Raw genomic sequence first — 21,460 nt, 5'->3', positions numbered from 1 at the left:
TGTATGTATTTGGTTTTTCAACGACTTTTTAGCCATAATGCCATCTATGTAAGTATTTCATCACCCAGTCAGATCCGACTGGGTCATGAACGCTTTAGTACGATATGCTAAAAAACGTCGGTTTGAATCCGGCCGTATCGTAGGATTGTTTTCTGAGTGTTCGATGTTTGTATTAATAATTATTAAAAACCTTATAAATTTGCCAAATTCAACAAAAATAAACTTATAAGTTTTTGGTGTACTATCTGATAGTTTTTAGATCTGTCTTTGCCGACGACGCCCACCTTCGCTCCTACGTTTTGCGTTTTCCTTTGCTACCGCAAAGAGTCATCATCGTTTAGAGTGATCAATTTAAATATTTTTATTTTTGTACGAAAGTGAAATCTGTTGAATTATTAAAAATTGCAGAACAAAAAATTATGTTTATAAAGTTGATAGTTTAATTCTGCGAGGTTGTTAGTATTTTAAAAATAATCCTACTACATTTTTGGACCATCCACCTCAAACAAATGAGCCGGCTGTTTTTGGTTTACGTTTCAGTTTTCCAACGTTTCCGTTCTGGAAATTTTGATTTGAAGAACGACCCTAGTGGATGGGCCATAGACGCAAGTCAATAATGAAGAACTAAAAACGGTAGTGGAAGCGGATCCATCTGAAACCACGGCAGAATTAGTGGGGTAGCCTTCGGTGTAAGTGATAAAAAAGCCTTAGCTCATTTGCGCCAGATAGGAAAGAAGTGAAAAACTCGAAAGATGGCGTACCCCATGAATTGAGTGAAGCAAATCAGTTACTTAACCGGCACAATAATGAGGGAATTCTGAATCGTATCGTCACTTGTGATGAAAAATGGATCCTATATGACAATCGGAAACTTTCATCGCAACGGGTTTAGTACGCTGGACAACCGGCCAGCACGTGCGTCAAGCGAAAGTTGACTCAAACAAAGATACTCGTGTGTTTGGTGGACTAGCGCTAGTGTTATCCACTACAGCTTTTTGAAATCTGGCCAGACAATAACCGCAGATGTGTCTTGCCAACAATTGTAAACAATGATGGAAAAGCTCGCCATTCCACAACCGAGACTGGTCAATTGTTCTAGGCTACTACTCCTGCAGAATAACACTCGGCCACACACTGCACGACAGACGGTTGCGAAACAAGACAAACTGCGACTGGAAATTCTCTGTCACCCACCATGTTCACCAGGTTTTACTCCAGCTGATTACCACTTTTCGGAATTTAGACATCGTCTTTCGAGGAAAAATATTCAATTCCGATGAAGAAGAATTCTCGAACCCAGACTTTTTAAAGGGAATAAATACAGTACATATTTCGTTATATTAGATATAAAATTTCATTAAAAAAAATTGTTTTAGTTTTTCCATATAAAACGGCAATTTCATAGGCAATTTAAAAACCTAATACTTAAAGAATAAATTTTTTCATTCAATGAATTATTATTAATTTTATGAAACAAATTTATTACGACTTATTATTTTCGTGCAATTTCGTAGCGACTACGCGCACCATGGTCACAGGTTGACTGCTCTAGCTCCAATAAGAAGTTATACCACGTTAAACAAAGTGCAGGTAATGGTAATCGACTTTTTAAAAATAAAACAAAATAATACGGGCAGCTGTTTAGTTCTTTTTTAATTTTGAATTTGAAATGTTTATATTTTGTTACGGTTACTTCTGGAGTAAGTGATTGCGTTTTTTTCGTGGCTATTTTCTTCTAATTTGTTTTACAGCTCAATTTAACATATGAATTAGTGAAGCTCTTAAAAATATGCGGATATACCATAACCTGCAAATTGATTAGTGATCGTACAATAGCGTGCATTAATAAGTACATACAAAGCTAAATTACAATTCGGTTTTCATGAAAATTATTAACCAGTTTAATAAGTTGAAAATGTATTATAAATTATAATTATATATTTAAGTAAAATTTTTTATAGAATTCTGACAAATGACCTGAGCAAATTTAGTTTAAAATTCTATATGGATATAAATGAATGAACGAATGACTATAATATACATTTTTAGTAGAGCATCTTGTGAAAAAGTTCGTATAACGAAGTATTTTCACCTTACCTATTTCTGCCGCCAAACAATATTGTGAGCATTATTACATTTTGATTTTGAAGGGTAACTAAGAGTGCCTGTAAAATTACAGGCACATAGGACATGTCAACTCATGTTTCAGGGTGACGGGCGCAACAGCAGTGTCCCTTAGATCTTTGCGATTTAAAGCTCTGAGCGGCACTGCAACTTATGAACAGGTGTGTCGCTTACCATTAGGCCCAACTTGTTCGTCCCGTCGTGCTATCATGAAAAACATACTAAAGGTGAGTACAACATACAAAATATCAGTGCTGTATAAAAAATAAGTTATATTTACTCGTTAGTCGCCTTCAGCAAAATTACAGAGCAACTATATAATTTGTAACCAGAAATCTTAGTATTTCAAGGATGTATTTTGTTTACAAGTAAACCTAATTCTACACCCTATACAAACTCTTATACGGGCTGTATCTAAAAAGTAAACGCTGAAGTCTGTATCACAATATAAATCAGGACGAGTCCACGGGGAATTAATCGATTTCGCATAACGCTGCCCAAATACGTACATACAATTGTTCGTCCAATAAATTGGAGACGAGAGAACATTTTTTGAGGAAGTATTTAGACGGTGTGACGTACTTTGTAATGAACTTTCGTTTAAATGGAAGCATGCAATAAGGTCTCACCTTACAAATAAAATTGGTAGTTGGTAAATAACGTTTGATAAGCAATTTTTTTTAAATTGAAAAGCAATTTGATAAGGAAGACCTATGAAGCTATATCATTGCTACAAAATATAAGTTCTTAAAAACTTGCTTTACGTCTTGAAAACTGTTCCATCGAAATAATCGTAATAATATTAAATCCATACTAATATTGTAAATACGAAAGTAACTCTGTCCGTTACGTTTTCACGCCTAAATTGCTGAACCAATATTGTTGAATTTTAGTGTAGATATAAATAGAACCTAGGAGAATGACCTAGGCTACTTTTGTAACAAAAACAAATATTAAGGGGGGTGGAATAGGATATGGAAATTTGTATAGAGAACAAATGATACTATTAAAATTAGTATACTACAGTAGATGATGAGATTGTGGCATATCCGCATATTTTTAAAAGCTTCATTAATTCATGTGTTAAAGGCTAATGTACAATACAGACATGACATACTGGCAAGAATAATTTGTCGCGAATTGAGCTACAAAACAAATTAGAAGAAAATAGTAAAGAAAAAAACGCAATCACTTACTCCAGAAGTAACCGTAACAAAACACTATCTCCAAGCCACTTCTGTCCTTTTTTCGTTTGAATTAGATAACGAGCGTGCAGTAATTCATCTTTATTTACATAAATGTATTTGTTTAATTGTATATTTTCGATGTGTTTCGTGAATATCCTTGAGGGGTATATTACTGTGTAGTCCTTTGTCGTAGACCAATTTGACATATAAAAACAAATATGTGAAATTTGTCTATGATAAAGGACTACAGAGTATTAAGCCTTGTAAAATCATTGTTAAACAAATAACGGTAATTTTATTAATTTTTATTATTTTTATATTAAATGAAAATGCTGAAAAATACTTATTAACTTGTTATATCGCTTACAAAAACCCTTCCGACATTGTCTGCGGTGAAGGAGTTCAGGAAAATTTAAGAGAAAACATAATGTATAAAAATCATAATCATGCATATTGTCATGTTACACAAAACCTAACTTAATTGCGATAACACTGGTACAAAAAATGGCAAATTGCGTATTTATACAAATTATCAACTAAGAAACATGCAAAATAGAGTTTGTATCTTCAGTTTTTATAAAACGGTTCTTAATCTACGAATTATAGTGTTTGTTATTTTGATAATAAATGACAGATCTATTCGTCACTCATTTTGATAATTAATTCAGGTATTAACAAATATTTCCAATTTATTTTTCCATGATAGTTATTGAATTTAGGCTCCTATAAATTTATAATGTTTAGGTTAGAATTGTTTTCATAAAAAAGACCTAATGGATCTTAAGACAGTTTTCTTGCATCTTCCATGGTTTCGGATTTCCCCATTCAAAAAACGCTCGGTATATACGGAAACGCTAAAAAAAGGTTGCTACAAAACCGCTGGCGATAAATAACGTTTTGTGGAAACCAAAAGACGATTGATATGATTATTTTTTTAAATTAAACGTTCTAATGTATGTGTGTATTACTTTAACTCTCAACTAAGAAGTATGGAAGATGTAACCAAATTTGAAGTGATACATTATTTGTGGTTATGCAGTTAGATCACTCTTATACTCGCATATGAATTGAATTGATATTGGTACACCCTCATTGTTTCAGTTTCACGAGCTTAGGTCAGTTTTTAGTAATGCGGCAGAAATAATAATCCGTAGCTATATTAATGAGATCTAATAGATTCTCATGTCCAGTTCACTGCTCTAAAAAACTGCTTGGAACATTGGAAATAACAATGAAAAATGTTCGAGGAGTAGCAAATGAATTTACATCCATATTCGTTTAGTAGCAGTAGAGCTCCTTGTGAAAGAGTTCAGGCGCCAAGAGAAGTACTGCCACTTTACCTATTTTTGCTGGTGAAATTGGAATATGAAAGGCACATGAGACAATGCCAACTTATGTCTCAGGGTGACTGGCGCAGTGGCAGTGCCACTCAGATTTCTGCGATTTAAAGCTCTAAGTGGCAACTGATATTGATAGGCGTGTCGCTTACCACCAGGCGCACGACTTCTTCGTCACTTGACCTTATGAAAAAAAAAATGACATGAACTTCGAGTTCGCAAGGTAACGCCTGAATCTTAGTTAGATAATCAAATAGTATTATTTCCAATGTGTAACAATCGCGAATGCCCAAAAACTCAGTAACTTAAAAAATTGCTGTCATTCGTACGCTGCGTGCATGTACTCCGGGAAAAGTTCAGTTATTGCGTCATTCCGGGAACGCGAGTCGAAAGTGGGCAACTCCGACAATGAAGACTTACTGCCGTTGTTGTTGCTCGCAACACTTTCTTATAAGAATATATTGCTTATGTCCCACGCTCTTGAAACTTGGAGATCTCAGTGATATTCAGCCAAGTTGGAACTGCGGTACCAATATCTTTGCGAACTTGTGCAAAATATTCTTGTTTGCTCTCTTGATTCGAGCATAATGCACTTAGAGGGTTTTTTGACGACGTATTCAAATAATTTGGTAACAATGGTGTTAATTAGGATGTCCCCACAATTATCGACACGGTAACGAAGCCGGTTAGTAAAAGCTTTGTGAGCATGTGATAAGAGCGCAAAAGATGTTGTGCTGTACGTACATCAAACTTTTAATGATAGAGATAAGTAGAAATGAGATACCACTCATTCTAACCTGTGATGGTGTGGTAGGGAAGAGCGGGAAATAAATTTACCTGTCCCCATCAGGGGAGGTAAGGACTAGTGGAACAGGCTGTACGTTTCGCGTCGTTCGTCTGAGCGGAAGCGACATAAATATGAAACTTTTTCTGTCTGGCACTAGCCGATATTGATGTTGTACACAAAGAAATTTTGAATTTGTGAGTTGCTGAGTCGTCACCATGATCGGAATAGGGTGTTCCTAATGAGTACATAAATGTGTACATATGGATTGACATGGACAGCAATGGCGTAATTTTATAACCTTTTTTCGCATTATATATAATATCCGAAAACAATTTTATTATATCTTAAGTTAAAACTATTCACATAGAATAACTGAAAAAACTGAAGTGGGATTTCAAACTAATTCTAATGTCGCCATATAAAAATGTATTACATAAGTAACTTATCACTAAAGAATTTTTTTAAATAATATACAAACAGTAGCATGATTTAAATAATTCACATATTGTAGATGCTTCTATTTAGATTATTTTAAATTTACCTATATATAATGGTGGGCCTACCTAAATTCTTTTCTTCTTAAATTTACGCAGATTATTGCTTAACTCCTGAGTGTATTATTATATACATATTCAGCTAAATGTCTTACAATTTCAATTTTAATTAGAAATACTGAGATTCTAAAGAAGGATCAAAACTTTCTAAGCATAGGAACAAACTATACTATTATTTCAGAAATTATGTTGTTTAGAAACTACTATAAAACAAATTTAAACCTCTAACTGCTAATAATTTTGTGTTTATTGCTTCATAGTTCATGATATAATCCTTGTTTACGTTCTACCCTCATAAATAAGATTATCTTGTTGTTTAAATTGCGATGGAGGATAGTATAATAATGTAGTTGTCCATTATCGTCAAAAGATTTTAACTCTTTGCTCGGATTTCTGGAATCGTTAAATTACGTTTGATCAGCGTTGTGCTTTGTGACGTGATAAATTTCCAATCCAGCCTTTTCGAAAAGATCATATTAAAAATCTGATCTTGCTTGGTAAAATATCTATTCATAAAGAAACCCATAAAAGCGTTGACAGATAACGAGATTTATTCAGGTTTAAAGTTTGTATTCTTCCTACTTAAGAACTGATTCTTGCTTTTATTTTATTATACTAAGCGACGGAATCATAGCAGTTGCAGTGTCACTCAGAGAGATACTGTCACTGTGTTTTCCACCCTGAGACATGAGTTGACAAGTCCCATGTGCCGGTAATTTCATCAGCACCCTTAGGGTGCGTCTGGCGAATGCGCCGCGAATGAGCCGCGAATGTGCGCGCTGCATGTGCGCTGCGCGCGCCCTTCCCACAAGCTGCATGCACGCCGCGCGCGTGTGTCAGTATTTATATTTTATAGTCAATATAATTGGGCGTTAACTAACGCCATCTACAAATTCCACGTAAAATTTATAAGTGTGGCCACCAGGTTTCTCGTAAAAAAAATATAGATGCCTCTGTAAGTCCTTCCTTATTTTAAACGAAACTTGTGAAATAAGGTTACTTTCCTAAAATACATAATATTCAGTCATTTTAATAGTTTCATAATTCTCGTTTGAATTAATAATGACTATCTGAAATACATCACAATTTATCTGTTATAGTTTCACCATTGCATTTTGAAAGGTTGCCTTTTTGATCAACTTCCATTTTGAACTGTTTTGAATATTATGGTTTATAAAATTAATGATATTTTGTGAATTAAGATAACTACGACGTGGATAAATAGTGGCTACACTCATTAAAATATTCTTGAAGTTTTTACTTTACATCTTAGTACTGTATAATATTTATTAAATGTTCAACCAAGTGTACTGAACAATGTTGCTCTGTGATTGGACGATATTATGGTGTATAAAATTAATGATATTTGCTTAATTAAGACAACTATGAGGTTCCTATAACTGTGATAGTTCTTAAAATATGTTTTAACAACTTGTTAGGTAAAAGCTTTCATTCTCGTCAGCACTATACAAATGTAAACGATAATTATTTTGTGATTGGTCAAAATAGCATGTATGTATGAAGGAATTTCAACGGAAGTTTTGAAGGGTATAAAAAGGATTGTAAAGCTGGAAGAGGCTGAAAAAGTGCCGAACCGAGAACCAGCTAAAGTTAAGTACCTGCCTGCTTTGTAACTTATTCTATTGCTAATGTCTAATTGTGTTGTGTAAATATAAATATGGTATCTCTGCTTGGTAGCAATAATGTAAATTATTGCTACTACGCTTTGGCATAGTTTATGTACCTAAATGTGTGATTAGTCTTGCAATTCTTTATAAGTAGTTGTTGGTTTAACTTGTCCATTTTAATTAATTTCCTTTTTCTAGCACAGCCATAATTCCGTATTAACTAGTACGTTAAATCCATCCTTTTAGAAGTGCTATTTACTTTTACTTTGTTTATCCTGTTCCTCAAATTATTTTTTTTACTACAATTAAATTACAAACAATATTGTTTTGTACCACTTTATAAATTAAAACTGAGTCTTGTTTTTGAAAGTATTGCTTTTCATTTTGTTTTTAAAATTTCTTCTATGTACATCTAATTTTGTACTACCCTCTAATGGAAATAAATTTGGTTTACTAAAATTATGCTTTTCAATTTCATAGAAGTTTAACATCTTTATAATAGAATCTAGTAATTAGTAGACACAAATATGATTTTTTTTCTAACACGTGCATTTAAGTGCGCTTCTGTAATGATATCTTATGATCTCGTAATGCACGTGTGCAGCTCGCGACGCATTCGCCAGATTTGTACGCACGCTTAATTTAACGTTTTCAAAATCGGAACGCAGTAATTGTCACATTACTGCTTGACGGTAGAAATAGATAAGGTTGTCGGTAACATAATCGACGACTATCTGTGTTCAGCGCCATTGATTTCCTGAAGAGACAGTCCATTAACCATTTTCCTGAATTGATTTAAATAACTTCGTCTATATCTTCTGTCTGTCTTTCATGCAAATTTCTGCTCTACAAAGTTTGCGAGAAAACTGTCTCATCGTATTACATGCCCAAACATCTTTCCTTTTCATTCTCTGTTGCAGCTATTACCATCATCTCTATACTTTAGTTATTACATAAAATTTTCAGTAACCAAAGTTAAGAATGTAGAGATGTTATCAATTATTATAAAATCTGACGTAACTTACAACCATAGGTCGGAAAAAGGTATTCCACATGTACAGATACATAGCATATATAGTATAGCATATATAATATAGACATAGCTACAATGAGCGGCATAGAGTTGTTAAAACCACCAAATATTACTTAATAATTTTTTCGAATTCCGGATTTCCCGAAATGGTTTTATTGCATCGTAGGACAAACTACTCACCTAGAAAGTCGAAGTTGGATTTTAAAATAATTATAATGGTGCCATGGAAAGTTTTTTCCAATCCATTATGCCTGAAAAGTAAACAAACCGGTTTGGTTAAAATTCTAAAGCAATCACTCAATAAATGGAATAAGTAACACTTTCACGTATATTTTGAAGATTTCGACTTGATATCCCATCACTTTTTCCAGCAATATTCATTTGAATAACATATTAAAATCTTATTTGAAAAATGCTAGTTCAAAAGTGAGGTTAGTAATAAAATATTGATTTGTGAATAGTCTTTGGTTGCATATGGCTGTACAGAAATAACTCATTCGGTTCATTCAATTAAAGTTTTTGAAATCGATTAGTGAATCGAAAATTTTATCACACTCGAACGAATGGGTGCGGTTCATAATATATAACAACAAATGACATATTTTAGTCGATATAGCGCTCAAGAGATATAATTAATTTATGGTATACAGACATTTGATATATTCTTACATGATATAAACGTCACTCGGTATAATAGACGATTGATATAACAACTTTCAGTCTAATATACCGATGGCATAATGTTCATTTTACATAAACACTTCAGATATAACATTCACTGAGTACATAGTTTTATTAATACAATTCTAGTGATGTTTAACTGCAATGGCGAATGAACCGAGTTTGTCGGCGTTTCCTAGTTGGTTCGACCTCCTTTTATGTGTTTAGGTTAGATTAGTATATAACAAAGCTGCACGAGCCGAGCGAGCGCAGCGAGCGTGCCGCGGCAGCTGCCGGCGAGCGCCAGAACGAAGTTTGTTTGTGTTTACCAATTGGTTAGACCTTCAACTGTGGGTTTAGGTTAGGTTAGTATATGTAATTAAATATTCTGCTTAAAGTTTCAATAAATATATTTTATAACAGAAAAAAGCACTTCCAGCCAAAAAAAAAACAATTATATTTTGCGATTAGATGTAATGAAATAAAAAAAATCTTATCAACATAATACGTGAGGCGCACTATAAGTTTCCGGAATGCATAAGAAAAAAAATACTGTAAATGGTCAGAAAAGAATTAATTGTTTCTCAAAATATTTTCCGTTAGCGTTAATGCACTTTTTCATACCAATGAATCAATTTTGAAAACATTTATGTGGTATAAAGGTCTACGTTGTTCACCTTCAAAAATTCATTTGTCTGTCTGGCCGTGTGAGAACTGGCATTATCGTGGTGCAAGATAATACGACGTTTATGATTATTTTTACGGTGTTTGTCAATAACTTTCGGCAAACAAATGGCCGTGTACCAATCACTATTCACGGTACAACGATTCTCCAAAGCAACAGTAGCCAGGTGTCCAGTTTTATTAAAAAAAGAAGCAATCATCCAGCTAGAGGCACTTTGCACGCTTGCCACTTTGATTTATTTTGGCTAATCTCGAAAAACCCATACGCGCGATTGCTGCTTTGTTTTGGGATCGTAACTATAAATCCATGTTTCGTCACCTGTTACTAATCCATGTATGTCTCACACCAAATTTGACGCCCCTTCGTTGAATCTGGTAAGCATGGCATTGCACCAAGTGACGCGATCTGTTTTTCGAGCCTCAATCAAATTGTGTGGGATCCACCGAGAGCACAGCTTGTTCACACCCAAATGTTTATGTAGTATTGATTGTATTTAACTCATGCCTATGCCTACAGATGCCCGAATCTCATGGTATGTCACATGCCTCTCTGTTTTGATCATACGGCACAGCATCGATGTTTTTGTTGTTCACAGCTGTGGACGGGCGACCATCACGAAATTCGTCACTGAGATTCACACGACCGCGTTTGAATTCTGCAAACCAGGTATAAATAGTCGTCTTGCATGGTGCTTCATCGCCGAAAGCAATTTGAAGCCGAGGAAAGCTCCGCTGAGCTGTTAGATTGCACTTAAAGTCGTAGAAAATCATATTACGAAAATTTTCACGGGATAAATCCATGGTGATGTAGACAACTAATTTCTAAAATGACCCCACAATGTAAAACCAAGTGACAGTCAGATGAAACAAACTGTGTTCTACAGCCAAAAAGAGTTCCATTCTCAAATGTTGTAATTACAGTTTAAATATTGTTTATGTAAGTGGCCAGTTCCGGAAACTTATAGTGGGCCCTATGTGTAGGGCGCTTCAACTATTCGTAAAACGAAATATATTGTGTTATATTTTCAATACATTATACTAGTAGTACTTGTACCGTTTGTTCATTATGTCACCTAATCATTATATCTAATGTTTGTTATACTGAAGGTTTATCATACACATTGAAATTATGCCTTTTGTTGTTTATACCTTTCGTTGATACTCGTAATGTATACAGTGAGTGATTATAACCTTAGAAGTTATATCAAATGTTGTTATACAAAATGAAAATAGATTATTTGTTGTTATATCTTCCATTACACACCCTTGAACGAATATATGTGCAAGATTAAGGAGGATTTAAAATTAGAATTCAGAAATTTTAAATATGCTTTTATAGGTTATTATTAAAATTATATTAAATATATTATTAAAAATTTCAAATCTCATGTATGAAATATCCTCACTCAGTATTGAATCACATATTTTTTATAGTAATCAGCAGCGAAATCGCAAAACCCATGTTATTATATGAAACATAGTTATTCCAACTGATTCAAATAAGCAAATTAATTAATTTAAATCAATCAATTAATTAATCGATTTGTAGTTGGCAGTACAGTTGACCATCACCAAACTGTCTATGGTCGGGACAATGATCTGTTTGTTTATTTTGGTACATTGGATTGGAAAAGACTATAAATAATGCAGTAGATAACTGACCAAAACGGAGAATAAAAAAATAACGAGATTGGTCATTCTCCGCCCACGGTCGGACGGTCACATTGACGGAACGGTGACATTTACTAGTAGAACTTAACAAAAATAAAAATTTTATTGACGAGGGGAATTTCAGGACATTTTAGTTTACACGAGAATCGCGATCGCACTCTAGAAATATTTTATTTAAGTTCAAAAACACAGTATAACAGATGTTCATAAATTGGAACCATTAGCTGAAACGTCGTATTTTAAAAGGAAAATGTTCACACTGGATTAATTTAATACTTTTTATAAAAAAAAACTGCTGAACCGATAAACACGGCGAAAAAGTGCCATTTTTGACAGCCTTACTCATGTACGGCTATTTATCTTTATAAATAGAATAAAGAGAGGATTTCAATAAAGGATGATCCGGAATTTGAGAAAAGTAATTATGTAATATGTAGTAGTAATTAAAGTAATTATGTAATTATGTAATATGTAGTAGCTATATCTGATTCTATACATGTATTTATATATGTGGAACACCTTTTTCCGACCTATGCTCATAATAAATGTTCCAGAATATTTAAATTTTTCTATAACCGACGCAAGGTTTCGTCTGTAACTTATAGTGTAAAACCACGGACCTTTTATCATCTTCATCTCTCTTATTACGCGTTCCTGGGAAATGCCCTACCTTTTCTGATTCCTGAAAGAGTTGTCTCTGTCCTGCGCCTCTAATATCATTTATCCTACTCTACTACACTCTAACACTTTCACATTCTTTTTTTATGTATTGTTCACTTTGTATTTCTCCACGCCTTTTATTTCGTGGGTCTTCATCCTTCCAAAATGTCGTAACACGACGATCTTTGTACCGTTCTTTAATTCTCTTATATTACTTTTATTCATTTTTTTCCCTTATATAATCAAGGTAAAACCAATGTTCAGCTGCTTGCACTTCGCTTAGGATGAGACCGGTCCAAAATTCAGAATGCTAAGCTTACCTGTACAATTACTATATTGTTTTGAATACAGAGTGAATAAAAGACAAAACTCTATTATTAAATTATCTTTCATATTTGGCTAAAATACGGAAAAATATTCCACGAAAAGGATATATCCGTTCAACCGACACAGGTAAAGTGCACAGAGCTATGTCAAGTGGAACACAATTAAATCCCCACATCTACGTGACTTCGGGATACCAGCCGAACAGTCTAGAGGCGAGTGCTAGGCAATTTCCTTGCCATTTCCTCCCCAGGCCACTGAGAAAAGGGTTTAATCTTGAAGCAATTCTATTTTAAGCTTCATTTCATTCAGACATATTTTATTACTTGAATATTCAATATTATTAGAGTTTTGAAAATGACGTCAAGTTTCGTCACGGCCCGTGAAGTTATTAAATAGACCAGATAAAATGTAATCACTAATCTTTATTTCATTTATTTATCAAATTTTACAACAAAATAATGTACAACACAACCGCAATAGAAAAACAATGATAGACTAACAAAATATGTCATGAAAAGGGATAGAAACCAAACACCCTTCTTTTTTGAAATTGTTATAAAAAAGTAGAATAAGTAATATAACGTAATTTTATAAAACGCTTTGCAACTGCCTTTTGGTAGGGTAACATCGTCCCGTAGCAGTTAAATTGTGAGAATATCCCAGAACTGTCGCTAAACTTTAAGCTCCAAATTCTAACCGGCAGCAATACTGTCTAAAGTTTGACAGACAATAATTAGAAACAATGATTTAAACAGCTACACTGAACTGGAGAGCCAGAACATCAATACCACTAAGTTGTCTTACGCGGTCAATTAGAGTACCAAATTAACCCTTAACCCTTTCATAGAAAGTACTTAAATAGTACCGCACACAAAAATGTCGGTATTTTTCTGTTTTTCTTTTGCTCTAGGTGGAGTGTATGTGTGATAAAATAAGAAAATTAACATGGTACAATAAAGAACTTACACAGAAAGCACTTGGAAATCGCACAGTAAATCCCGTAGTTGGTTTTTTGAGATCCATATGGAGTACCTCGTCGTGTTGTATTCTAATATTTAATTTTACGATAAACGCTGTTATTGTTCATGAACAGGTTAGTAAAATGCATACGGTGCGGTGCACGCTCGGATTCGGACGTGCTCTATTACATAGTAAGAGTTATAATAATTCGCGACTCGCGCAGCAATAGCCGCTGCGTGTAATTGACTATGGGTTCTCAACAACTCAAAACCAATGAACTGCTGGCGTTCATCCAACACGCCATCGACACTAGACGAGGTCAGCATTGCAGATTTGCAAGTGAAATTTCAAAAAAGAAGAGATTTGCAGTGGCAAGGCGCTGCTTTGCCGCACGCTCGGCAAGACCGAGCTGAACCAATCCCGTCGGAGGGATGGAGGAGCAAAGAGTCTCCAGGACATCATTACGCTGTTTAAGGAGACCGACCCATACGACGTGCTTGCTTTCATGGTGAAGGAGTTGCACAAGCTGCCTCCTGTCACGTTCGCCTATGTCGACGTCACCAGGCTACTGAAGGACAACACGTCCCTAAAAGCAAGCCTCGCTGAAGTTCGGTGTAAATTGGAGGCCTCGGAGAACATCATCAGTGATTTATGTGCCTAAGTTGTGCTGCCGCTGTCGCCGCGCGCGTTTCCCCGCGCCCTCGTTTTTCCGCCCCGGCGGAAACGTCATCCGTAAGCACGTTGACCCCTCGACGTGATTACGCTGCTGTTGCCGCTGCTACCCAACCCACTGCTCCACAACCACAATCCAGACAACCAACGGAAGAAGAAAAAGCGGAAACTCATCTCTGGATCATCTACTACCGAGAGGAGTAGACCAGTGCGACGAGGACGGCTTCAAAAAGGTGGAAAAGAAAACGAAGTACACTAGCCGTAACCTTAGTGGCACCGCCCCGACTGACCAAAACCATCAATTGCGTCCAGCGGTACCGACGAAGTTCCCATACGTGTTACGACCTCATTACTTACTCAACAAAGTTTGCGGACATTGTGGTGTACATACGGGTGAAAGCCAAAGCTGCCCTGAGGGTCAAGCAGTTGGAATCCCGCCAAAAGGTGAATTTTAATTCATTTGTGGTGAGAGTACCAACACAACGTATGTCGACCTTCATGAAGAAGGACTTTTGGCCGGAGGGTGTCATGTTTCGGCATTTCCGAGAACGCCTATCGGACATCCACGTTGTAACACGTCGCGGTCCATACGTGTAAATAAATAAATTGTTTTTATCATAATTATTTTGTATGTTAGTCTATAAGGTATGTGTTTTATGGGTCTTTTGTAACCTGAAAATAAATACACTGGTGCGGGTCAGATGCGTCGCGAGCACGGCGGATGTAATTCCGTGTATTTATGTGGACGACAACATAACACGAGCGGGCGCAGGTCAGGTCTTTATACCTATAGACCTGCGCTCGCTCGTGTTGTATTGTCGTCCAGATAAATACATACTATCTACCTCAGAACATCAGTTTTGACGCCAATCGTTATAGTTTTGAAGCATCCCTGGCACCAATATTACCCTATCATTGGGTCACAATCATTAGTTGTATAACCTCAATCGCAAAGTTATGATTTACCATGATTTTAGAATTTGTTATTGGCGATAATAAACTGTTAAACTGGTAAACGTGCCGTTTATCATAACTATGATAAGGGCAGTGGATTTTCCATGTTTACGCACAGGGTATTAGAACCAGGTTATTAGCGTGGTTGTTTGGCAAATTATCATTAGATTCATTTAACAACAATCATAACGGTCAATTATAACAACCACTTCGCTGGTATAGAAAATGAGTTTTGAAAATCGTATGTCTTTAAAAGAGCCTCGTCACTCTTCAGACACCAATTTAGAATACTTTGTTATCCTATTTTGGTTTTACAGGATAACTGACACGGGACGTTTGTATTTAATTTGTTTTTTGACCTCCACTGACTGGGCAGTAATAAACTGAAATAACATTTAACTCTTAAGTTAATATAATCCAACTCATTAGCTTAACGAGCTCACCCCGGTTGTGAACTGGCTGTTGAATTTAAGTTATAAATAACAGGACATTCATATACGTGCCAATATCAATATAAAAACTAAAAAGCATTGACGGCTTATCGGATCATGGAACTCAAGTGGGGCTGGGCGGGACACCTAGCAAGGCAAGGTGATGACAGGTGGAGCAAGACATCGACTGATTGGTGGCCGAGGATGGGCAAAAGAGGCGTCGGGCGGCTTGTTGCAAGTGGGTCGACGATATAGTAGTTAATGCTGGGGTGCCACAGGGCTCAGTGCTGTCGCCCACGCTGTTCCTTCTGCATATCAATGACTTGTTGCCTTTTGGCAACATTCATTGCTATGCAGATGATAGCACAGTGCACGGTTGCTATTATAAGCAATCGTCAAGCACCCGGGAGGACCCTGAGAGAAACCGGGAAAAACTTGTCGCTGAGCTCAACCATGTTTTGGAGCATATATCGTCGTGGGGCTCCCGAAACTTGGTTGAGTTCAACGCCAAGAAAACCCAGGTATGCGCGTTCAGCTCCAAAAAATCCCCATTCCTTCCACTTCCCCATCTTCAGGGTACAACGCTGACGCTGCAGGACAGGCTCAGTCTGCTGGGGATGAGCATCCGGAAGGACATGAGCAACAAAGATTACATCGAGAGCGTCATCTGTACCGCGTCGCGCAAGCTTGGCATCCTGAACAAGGTGCACCGATTTTTTACTCCAGAGCTGCGATACCTGTTGTATAAAGCTCAGGTCCGAAGCAGCATGGAGTACTGTTCGCACCTTTGGGACGGCTCTGCCAAGTAATTGCTCGATGCCCTAGATGGACTGCAGCGCTACGCCTTCCGTGTTGTCAACGATCCTCATGTAACTGAGCATGCGGAGTCGTTACAGCTTCGCAGAGATATAGCGTCTCTTAGCGTATTCTATCGTCTGTACCACGGTGAGTGCTCTGAAGAGTTATTCAACCTTGTCCCTTCCTCTCCTTTCCATCATTATTTTATGCCGAACCATCAAATTGTGGAACCAACTCCCGGCGCATGTATTCCCTCCCCTCTATAACATCGGGTCCTTCAAACGTAGTGTGAAGAAGCATTTGGCCAGACCGGCAAAATGATAGTGACGGAGTGAAGATATTTGTGTTTTCCATCCGTTACTCTCATCTCTGGACTGTATTCGCACTTTCCATCAGGCGCGGTGCAGTCATTTTGCCGAGTCACAATAAAAAAAAAATAAAAAAAAAAAAGTACGCGTCGCGGGGCATCAATGGATGCGGCTATCACAGGACTATGGTGGATGGCACAAACTTCGGGAGGCCTATACCCAGCAGTGAAATCAGGCTGTGGATGATGATGGTAATGACTTAGTAGGAGGAACGATTGCCTCCTACCATGGCCCAATAACTCGAGAGGAATGCTAATCGCGACATAGCGTAGTCGGATATTTAGTACCTATTAATTGGTGATGCTATTTTTGTAACTAATTTGTTTTACAGTGACTAGCTGCAATTTATCAAAGGTACTCTGATTTCTAGTGATAACAAACAAATCAACTAAGATGGTGCTTATTGCACAGATTTTTATGGAAACTGCTGGCTCTTCTTTTACTTTGTTTAGGATAAGCGCCATCTACCTATATTAGGAAGCGTTAATTCATAAATTAGTTTGTAACACATAATCCCATGATGTTAAAAGCAAATTTATTAGATTTTGGTAATATTACAAGGCTAAATAAAAACATTCTTCTTCTATTTCATTTCAATTAAAGCCCAGCACTAGGAAACACTGTATCGCGGGTGCCATGTACACAGACACACGTAGATAACCATAAATTACATCCAAACTTACGAGAGAAGTAAATATAGGCCGTACAAATGTTTCTCCCGGCCCGGGAATCGAGCCCGGGTACCTGTGCGTAGTAGTCTAGCATGGTGACCGTTCGGCCACTTAGTCTCATGATAAAAAATACGATAGACCCGTGCCCGACAGTGGGACGTATGTAGGTTGAAGATAAATAATAAAAAATAGCGTAGCTTCACAATGGATTACCGCTGCAAAATTGTGACTAACAATTTCACTCAATGCCGTAAACTGTTGTGAATTTTGTAACCACAGCGATTAAACTTCGTAACAATGAAATGCGTCTAGAGTTAGTCTATTGTCAAGTTATGAAAAGCAATAATTTCATCATACCATAAAAGAAAATGTCAGCTCTATATTTTTGTCGGTTAAAAAAAACACATTTTGTGAAAAACTAACTAGCAAATTGTCAAATAATGGGGTGTTTTCTTTTTTAAATATGTTCTGTTACTTTACTGTTTTGTTGTTAGGTCTAAAACGAAAGTATAACAATTAGTAGACAGTCATTTTTTTCATTAATTTATTTTAATTTCTTATTAATATAAATGTCGAGCAGTTCGAGGTTGATTTTGCGTTCTTGTTAATTTGTAAACCTTAGTTGGAAAGTGTTTTTATTTTTTAATTTTTTTTTAAATTTAATTTTATCAACGTTAACCTCGTACAGTTTTTAAATTTCCAAGCTGTTTCAGTTTTGTCAAAAATCTAAAAAAATGTATTTAGTTTTATTCGATAATTTTTAATAAAAGCTGAGTAAGACTGCACTATTTGTTGATGTTATTTTAATTGCCAATTTATGTTTACATCTTTTACATATAAATGTTACTCACTTACTTCGTTGTTTCAACAAACCAAAGTGGATCTTAGTCTTCAACACCAAAGTACGCCATTTTTTTCGATCTTGTGCCAATTCCGACCATGCGGGTATATTAGCTTCTTCAGATTTTTGGCGACTAGATCCTTCTAGTGATATCCCAGACGGCGACCCGTCCGTGGACGATGACCCGTAGGTTGCCCCAAATACGCTCTTTTGGCAGTTGGAGCATCTCCAGCCTCTTCCATATTCCCAAGCCAGTGAAGCTAGTGTCTGAGTCGGAATGTTCGGCTCAGGCACTAGCTTTTCGATCGCTCTATTGAGTCTGGTCGTACAATTCTCAAATTCTTATTTTATTGGTCCGGGAATCTTTCGAAAAATCTTCTGCTTCGCCTATAATAATTTATGTTCTTCCTTCAGCGTCAGTGTCTATTCTCCACACCCATTATATACGTTAGTATTTTATATTCCCAATTTTTTTTGTTGCATTTAATGTGGACACATCGGTGTGTATGTATATTATTATATCAAATATAATATTAAAGCAATCAAAATATCGTTATTAACTTCGAAATTCGTTGCTTAGGCGTAAAGCTCGAGTAAATATTGGATACGTAGACCTGTGTAGAAATTTCAGATGACACTCAAATTGGTTCGTGTAAATAGAGCACGGTAATAAACTTGTTGGAAATATTGGTGTTATTAAAATGTGATGGTTCTTAAGATTTACTGTCAAAATATCTCATAACGCATACAATATAAGCAGTATAATAAGATAAGTAAGCAGGTAACTCCCACGGAAGAAACAAAACAATGGAACTACTTTAAGCCTCGATTACTATCAGAATCGCTGTCGCCAAACCTTATACTTTCATAATTTGGTAATGATTGGTCATAGTTTAATATTTAAAAATAAACAACAAATTCTGGACTGTCAATATAATTTAATCTTTACCCTGTAGGCATAACATTGAAAGTTCAATATCATCAACACCTATTATTGCAAGTTACAACGTTTTGATTTTATATTGAAGTTTCAATCAATGTGCTATCATCTAGCAGATAACAGCTGAACGATGACGAATTCGAGATGTTTACTAAGTTCTAAAAAAAAGCGACCATATTACAACGGTATAAGGTTACTTTCGTTTCTTGTATGAAAAAAAAAATTTGGGACGAGAAACAAAAAACTGAAAATTTATTAAAATGAAATAAAATCACACTTAATGATGTGATGATCACATTTAATCCTCCATAGTAGCAAGATAAGTCATTTTTCTATTCGATGTTCGAGATTTTGCGAGATAATTGACACGACTATAACATACAAAGCGAAAACGGTGGACTGAGCTCAACTTTGCGGAACTCCACGAATCGTTAACACAGATGGCATTTCTACTGTATTTATGGTTCTGCGGTAACTCCACTGCACGCATTCACATAATCTCGCGGTGCACTCGTGTAGCATACCCCGGGTCGTCTCACGGGTCACGGGTCATTAAAAAAAATGACATCAAATAGTAGACTTGTTTAATGTTGACTTTGTGGTAATTTGAACAAGAGTGCCTCAAATTCAAAATTGTTCAGTATTTCATTTCTATATCATAATCATACTCCATAATTAAGATGCCAATCCGCGATGGTATAAAAATATCAATACGTATGTATCTACTACATTTAACAAAGGTTATTTCAATATAACACGAGAATACTAAATAGAATATTAAAGTCACAATATTACAATTAAAAAATACAATGTCAAGGAATAATATTATCGTCACTAACGCAAATAATTATAATGAATATAAAGTAAAGTAGTACAACTACTGCTTGTCTAAATACAAAGAAGTCAAGTAAAACAAAATTACACATGTTTCTAAAGAAACTCATCGACACTATAGAATTTCATTATCAAATAAAAGGCGTTTTAGTCGGATATTAAGCGTTTCGTCGTTTGTAACACTTTTCAGGTTTGTGGGTAGATGTTCGTAGAATCGGGGACCTATTACCAGTGGATTTCTCGTTGCGAGTTAGGTACAGTGGATAACGGATTTTAGTTTACTGTGATGAACACCTTTGTTTTTCAAATTATATTTACAACTTCAAGATACAACTAAAATAATAATGTAACAACCCTACGCCCCGCGCGAAGTGTAGACGTTTACGCGCTGAACATCCGGGAGTTGCCCTACATGCTCTTATTACGCCTAACAAGTTATGAAGTGCATCTAGTTGTATACGATGGTTTTCGTGAGAACATCAATTACGCTCTTTGACAAGAACAAAGTTAATAATAAACGAGGTTCATAATCGCTCGCTGACTAACAGTTGTTCATGCATAAAGAAGACTTTGCAAAGTTTTAAGTTAAGGGTAATTTATTGTCATGAGATAAAATATAGATATATATAGAGGTTTGTCATGTTAATTTGTAATTATATACATATTAATTTTAATAAAATGAAAATTATTTCCATAGTAGAAATAATTTTCGTTCTATATAATAATAATAAATATCTTTATTTATCTCCACAACACAATACAAAGAAACGTTACAATTACAGTAAATATACATTATTACGTAAGCTTAGAGTAATGTATTATAGGAGGCTGGAGCCCAAACTAAGCAGAGCTTGTAATATGGGTCTCCAGGCACCCAACCCCTAGGATAGTCATGTTAGTAGTAATGACGAAATACAAAGTACTGAGGAGGAAGTAAAAAATAAGTAAAACAAATTATGTGTGCGCGCGTGAGCGCGTGAGTGAGTGAGTGAGTGTGTCTGAGTGCGTGAGTGAGTGTGTGTCTGAGTGTGTGAGTGATTGTGTGTCTGTGTGTGTGCGTGTGTGTTTGTGAGTGTGGAAGTGTGAGGTTATTTGACTACTTTTAGTAGATTTTCAGTCTCATCATAGTTAAGGAGCAAGAGATATCTGGTCAATTTTAGTTTGCATTCGTATTTATTAAAACTGGCACTAACAAACGAGCCGGAATCACCATTAAAACTTGTTAAAAGCGACTTTTCATCCTGAGTTAGGACAATTTGGAAGAGTAATCCCATTTTACCTAGGTATTGCGATAATTTTATTGGATTTTTCATTTTTAGAAATGTGAAAAGCTTTGTGT

Source organism: Hyposmocoma kahamanoa, unplaced genomic scaffold (assembly GCF_003589595.1).
Source record: "Hyposmocoma kahamanoa isolate Upper Pololo Valley unplaced genomic scaffold, ASM358959v1 87, whole genome shotgun sequence".
In the NCBI taxonomy this organism is placed as follows: Eukaryota; Metazoa; Arthropoda; class Insecta; order Lepidoptera; family Cosmopterigidae; genus Hyposmocoma; species Hyposmocoma kahamanoa.
The sequence above is the reverse complement of the archived record's forward strand: the minus strand, read 5'-3'. Positions refer to the sequence as shown.